Source organism: Penaeus vannamei, chromosome 22 (assembly GCF_042767895.1).
Source record: "Penaeus vannamei isolate JL-2024 chromosome 22, ASM4276789v1, whole genome shotgun sequence".
NCBI lineage: Eukaryota > Metazoa > Arthropoda > Malacostraca > Decapoda > Penaeidae > Penaeus > Penaeus vannamei.
In genome coordinates this window covers 24,017,892-24,023,552 of record NC_091570.1, presented here as the reverse complement: position 1 = coordinate 24,023,552, position 5,661 = coordinate 24,017,892, and the positions used below count along the sequence as shown (strand labels likewise).

Sequence of the window (5,661 nt, the reverse complement as noted above, 5' to 3'; positions counted from 1 at the left end):
TTCCCTTTTTCTTTCTTCTCCTTTTCCTTCTCCTCGAGTAAGCAACAAACCTCTTGAAGGGCAACTCCCACCCCCATCCCCCCTGAACGCAACCCCACCCCTCCTCCCTTACAGGCAGCCCTCCCCCTCCTTCCCTCCCTGCAGGTAACCTCATTCCTATTACCCAAATAACCCCATCCATTACCCCCACCCTCTACGACGCGCAGATTTAGACTGAAGGTGAGCGAGACCTTCACACCAGCTCTCTATATATTTCTCCTTTTTTCTCTTATTCTACCTTCTTTCTGGATTCTTAAACGTGCACATAAGGACTCTAATTCCTCCTCTTATCCTCTACCCTACGCTTTCCTTTACCTATTCCTTCCCTATCCCTCCTCCATCCCTCGACTACCGAACCCACCCAGTCCCTCCACTATCCTACTCCATCCCTTGACCTTCCTACTCCAACCCACCACTTTCCTACTCCCTATATCCTACCTTCATCTCCCCCTCCATCCTACCCACCTAAGCCCCCTTCCTCTTCCGGAACCCCTACCCCTCCGACCCCATCACCCTACCTAACCCCTACCCCTCCACCACCCCCTCCTACCCCATCCCCTACCTAACCCCCCCAAACGAGCGGCACCCGTATAAGGTCCGAGAGGCGGAGTCGGGACAACAACCAGCTCCCGGCCAACAACCTTGAGATCCTAGGTCAACACACCCGCCCGTGCGATCCTTCATTGCTCCCTCCGAGTCCCTCCTTCGGAGTCTTTTTTTCTTGGGGCGGAGAGGGAGGGAGGCTAAGGGAGAGAAGGATGGTCGGGGGAGGGAGAGAAGGACAGAAAGAAGCACGAAAGGAGGAAGCAAGCGAACAAACAAGGAAGGAGAGAAGAAAAAAAGGAGGGAGAGAATGAGATGCTGAGGAGGATGAATCCTTCACAATCTTCGAACCCTGAATCTGCTGGTGCGTTTGCCCCGAAAAACAAGAGCTTTTGTCCTGAAGGGTTTGTCTATGTGATTGTTATTTCAAGTGTGTGTGTGTGTGTGTGTGTGTGTGTGTGTGTGTGTGTGTGTGTGTGTGTGTGTGTGTGTGTGTGTGTGTGTGTGTGTGTGTGTGTGTGTGTGTGTGTGTGTGCGCGCGCGCGCGCGCGTGTTTATGTGCGTTAATTTGAGTTCAATTTCTTCGCCTCTCTGTCCCTCTCCATCCCTACCTCCCTCCCTCCTCATCTCTTCCTTACTTCCTTGCTTCCTTCCTCCTCTCCCTCTCTCCCTCTCTCCCCTAAATCTCCTTGAGCAGACTCTCTCTCTACCTCTCCCTTTCTTTTCTTTTCTTCCTCTCTCTCCCTCCTTCCCTCCCTCCCTCCCTCCCTCACTCAGACTGCGGGTGTTGAAGTCCGTCACCCCGGCGCGTTCGAACTAATGCCCCGTGCGCGCCGGGCAGGTGATGCGCGGAAACCAGACCGGGCAGCTTCGGGGCACGAGAGAGGGGGGGACAAGGGCATAGGGCCAGTGAGGGAGAGAGGCAGTGGGGCAGAAGGGCAGGGGGGCATTTGGGCAGAATAGCAGAGGGGCAGTGAGGGAGGAGGCGAGGAGCAGAGGGGGAGGAAGGGGGAGAGAGGGGCAGTGGGAGAGGGAAGGAGGGGCAGAGCGGCAGGGTCCGGGAGGGGGGCATCTCTTTGCTCAGCAATAATATAGGCGCGGCCGGACAGGTTGTCATCACAACGCTGGTCGCTGGAGTAACACGGGAGTGGCCGGGCCGCTTGTCAACTGCGCTTTCAACGCCAAGGCAAAATCTATCGCCGCGGCCCTGCCAGGCGCTGGCACGGCGCTGAAAATCCGATAGCAACATGAGCGAGGTCACGTGACATGTTCGCACGGCGCTACACACAATGCCGTAATTATCCGAATCGCTTTTCGAACGGGAGTCAAGGCTTCGCGAAAATGCTGTGGGCGAAGGACTCGGGAAATTGCAGAGATGTCAGCTCTTCCTTCAGACTGCAGGGCAAGTATCCGTACACGAACACACACATGTGCTAATTCCACGTACACATCACTATCTCTTTAAAAAACACTCGGGGAATTCATCACAATAACCCTCGGTCTTTCCACTGACGCACTTTCCTTTTCTTCTCTGTTTTTTTCCTCCAGGCCATTCCCTCATTTCTTCCGCTCCTCATTTGCTCTGGACCAGCGAGCGACCCGGCAGGCAACTCGGCTACCGGACCAGTGGTCCCCTGGCGCGGGGAGCAGGCTCAAAGCTGCGCCGACGGGACTGTCTTGCGGGAGCAACAGGCGAAGGAACACTGACGGATGCGGATATCAGGAGGATATGCTTGTCAGCCGAACACTTCCAATGACGCTCACGCGTGATAGCATATGAGTGCACACGATGAGGCGAGCATATATACGCTCATACATCCACACACGATCTCTCTCTCTCTCTCTCTCTCTCTCTCTCTCTTTCACACACACACACACACACACACGCTCGTACCTACGCACACTTACATAACACACACACACACACACACACACATGCCCGCACGCATGCACACACACACGCACACATGCACGCACGCACACACAAATACACACACACACACACACACACACACACACACACACACACACACACACACACACACACACATACACACACACACACACACACACACACACACACACAGCCACACACACACTCAGCGTGTTCAAGGTCCGCGCGGTACTAGGGTCACATCCGCCCTCACCCGAGCCACAACACACACTGACGCTGCCTGAAAAACTACACTTACAGTAGGTGTGGGGAGAAGGGGAGGGAGGAGGAGGATGGGAGGAGGAGGAGGAGGATGGGAGGAGGAGGAGGAGGAGGAAATGGAGGAGGATGGGAGGAGGAGGAGGAGGAAATGGAGGAGGATGGGAGGAGGAGGAGGAGAAGGAGGAAATGGAGGAAGAGGAGGAGGAGGAGGAAGAAGAAGTAGAGAAGGAAGAAGAGGTGGAAGAGTAGAGGGAGGATAGGGGGAGGACGGAAGAGGAGGAGAAGAAAATGAGAATAGGGTAGGAGAAGAAACAGACAATAGGAGAAGAGGAAGAGAAGACGGACAATTGTATGGGAGAGTACATCAAGAAACGCAATAAAGGAAGCAAGGACACATGATACTCTGAGGAGGAAAAAGGAAGAGGGAGAAAGGAAGGAAAGGCAAAGACAAGGATGCGGGATGGCGGGGAAGGAAGGAAGAAAAGAAAGGGAGGGAGAGAGAATGAAAGAGGAAGAGGAGGGAAGGGTGGAGTAAGAGGAGGAAGAGGAGGGAGGGAAAGAGGAAGAGGAGGGAGGGAGGAAAGGGGGAAGAGAAGGAGGGAAGGAAGGAGGAAGAGGAGGGAAGGAAGGAGGAAGAGAAGGAAGGGAGGTAAGAATAGAATGGAAAGATGGAACGGAGAGGGAGGAAATGAAGAGAATAGGTGCAAGGGAAGGGATTTACAGAGAATAGATGAATGGCGAAGGAGGGGTTGGGGGAGAGGGGGTGATGGGCGTGACTTGTTAGCGCTTCCTATTTGCCCAATTCTGATCAGCATTTATCATTCCTTTTTCTTTGTTCACTCCCCTCATCTTCCCCTCTTCCTCTTTCTTCTCCTCTTCTTCCTTCTCTTCCTCCTCCTTCTCCTTCTCCTACTCCATTCCTTCCTCCTATGGAAAAAGGAACCCCACCACCCTCTTGTTCTTGCCCCAACCTCTCCCCGGTTCTGGGAAGCTCATCATAGAAGAAGGAAGAGAAGGAGGAGGAGGAGGAGGAGGAGGAGGAGGAGGAGGAGGAGGAGGAGGAGGAGGAGGAGGAGGAGGAGGAGGAGGAGGAGGAGGAAGAGGAGGAGAAGGGGGAGGAGAAAGAAGAGGAGAAGGAGGGGAGAAGGAAGAGGAAGAAGAGGAGGAGCAGGAAGACGAAAAGGAATAGAGAAGAGGGAGGGAGGAAAGAAGAAGAAAGGAGGAGGAAGAGGAACAAGAAGGAAAGAGAAAGAGAAGCCTGAAGGCGGCTGATGGAGGAGGCCTGGCGGTGAGGACATCGAAAAAGGCCCAGATGAGCCGCCTCGATGATTGCGACGACGAAAGAGAGGAAGAGAAAAATGGCGAGGACAGTCTCGAGTTGGGAGGGGGCGAGGGGGAAAGGGGATGGGGAAGGTGAGGGGAAGGAGCAGATGGCGAGGAAGGGAGAGGGAGAGGGAGAGGGAGAGGGAGAGGGAGAGGGAGAGGGAGAGGGAGAGGAAAAGCAATGGGAGGGGGAAAGGGCAGAGGGAGAGAGATAAGAGGGAACTGGGAAAATGGCGAAGAAGCAGAGGAAGAGGAGGAGGGAGGGAAAGGAAGGGGAAGAGACAGAGAAAGAAGAGAAGGGGAGGGAGAGGGGATAGTCAGAGGATGGGGCAGCGAAAGAGGGGGAGGAGATACAAAGGGTCGGGGAGGGGGTGGTCAGAGGAAGGGGCAGAGAAGGAGAAGGGGAATGAGAGGGGGAGGGGAAAGGGCAGAGAAAGAAGAGGGGATGGGTAATGGGCATAAGTAATGGCGATGGGGAAGGTGCGGGGAAGGATCAGAGGAACAGCAGAGTGAAGGGGGAGAAGGGAAAGCAATGGGAATGGAAATCGATGGGAATGGTAATTTGAAGGTAGAGACACTGAGCAAGGAAGGTGAGAACGGAAAGAGTAGGCGGGGAGGGAATAGGAAAGAGGGGGAAGGGGAAGGGGGAGGGGGGAGGGAGTGGGAGGGCAGGCAAGAATCATCAGATCGGATGTGATCAAGTCTGTTTTCCGAATAATTTTCTGCTTGGCTGCCGGGACGTAAACATGGGAGGCGGAAGTGCTCACATGTTGGGGGGGGGGTAGAGGCTATAGAGTGGGTGGTAAAACTTCTGCAAGCATACAACAAAAACAAATAACAACAATAATGATAGTAACACTGTATAAGTTGGGTTATGATGGTAATGATAGTGTCAGTGGTAATGCTACTAATGGCAGCAATATGTTATATGATAACAATAGCAAATGCAATATAAATCCTCCTCATGATGATGATGATGATTGATGATGATGATGATGATGATGATGATGATGATGATGATGATGATGATGATGATGATGATGATGATGATGATGATGATGATGATGATGATGATGATGATGATGATGATGATGATAATAATAACAACAATAATGACGATATCAGCAAGGATAACACCCGCCATAACAGTAATAACATTATAGCAATAACAATAACTATTTTCCCAATTTCCTGTCTTCTCTTTCCTTTATTCCTCCTTTCCCTTTCTTCCTCCCTCCTCCCACCTCTTCCCTCCCCCTGATTTACGACCTTTTCTCACCTCATAATCGACACCGCTCCACCGCCGTCCTACCCCCCCCCCTCCAAGATCTGCTGACCTCATCCCATACATCTATTTATTTTCCTTGTGCCTTACAGGGCCTGCTGTTACCATTATCTACTTCTTTTTGTTATTATCATTAACATCATCATCGTCGTCGTTATCATCATATCATCATTGGCATTAACATTATAAGTCTTCACTATTATTACTATCATAATTGACATTATCACAATCATCATCTTGATTACCTTTTTCATTAATCGCATTTTCATTAACATCATACTATTGCCTTACTATGTTTTTTCTCGGTTAATCTACT

At 51.9% G+C, this 5,661-nt stretch overlaps 1 protein-coding gene across 11 annotated transcripts in view; it reads right to left on the bottom strand.

Annotated features, from left to right (window-relative positions):
• Positions 1 to 5,661, bottom strand: part of CdGAPr (GTPase-activating protein CdGAPr) — a 370,593-nt gene that overhangs the window by 156,875 nt on the left and 208,057 nt on the right. For 2 of the 11 annotated variants that reach the window (XM_070136739.1, XM_070136742.1), the window contains exon 1: positions 2,100 to 2,282. The exons of the other annotated variants lie outside the window; for them this stretch is intronic. The gene's annotated coding sequence lies outside the window, so the exon portion shown is untranslated. Of the gene's footprint in view, positions 1 to 2,099; positions 2,283 to 5,661 lie in introns of those variants that run through there. 11 annotated transcript variants of the gene reach the window in all.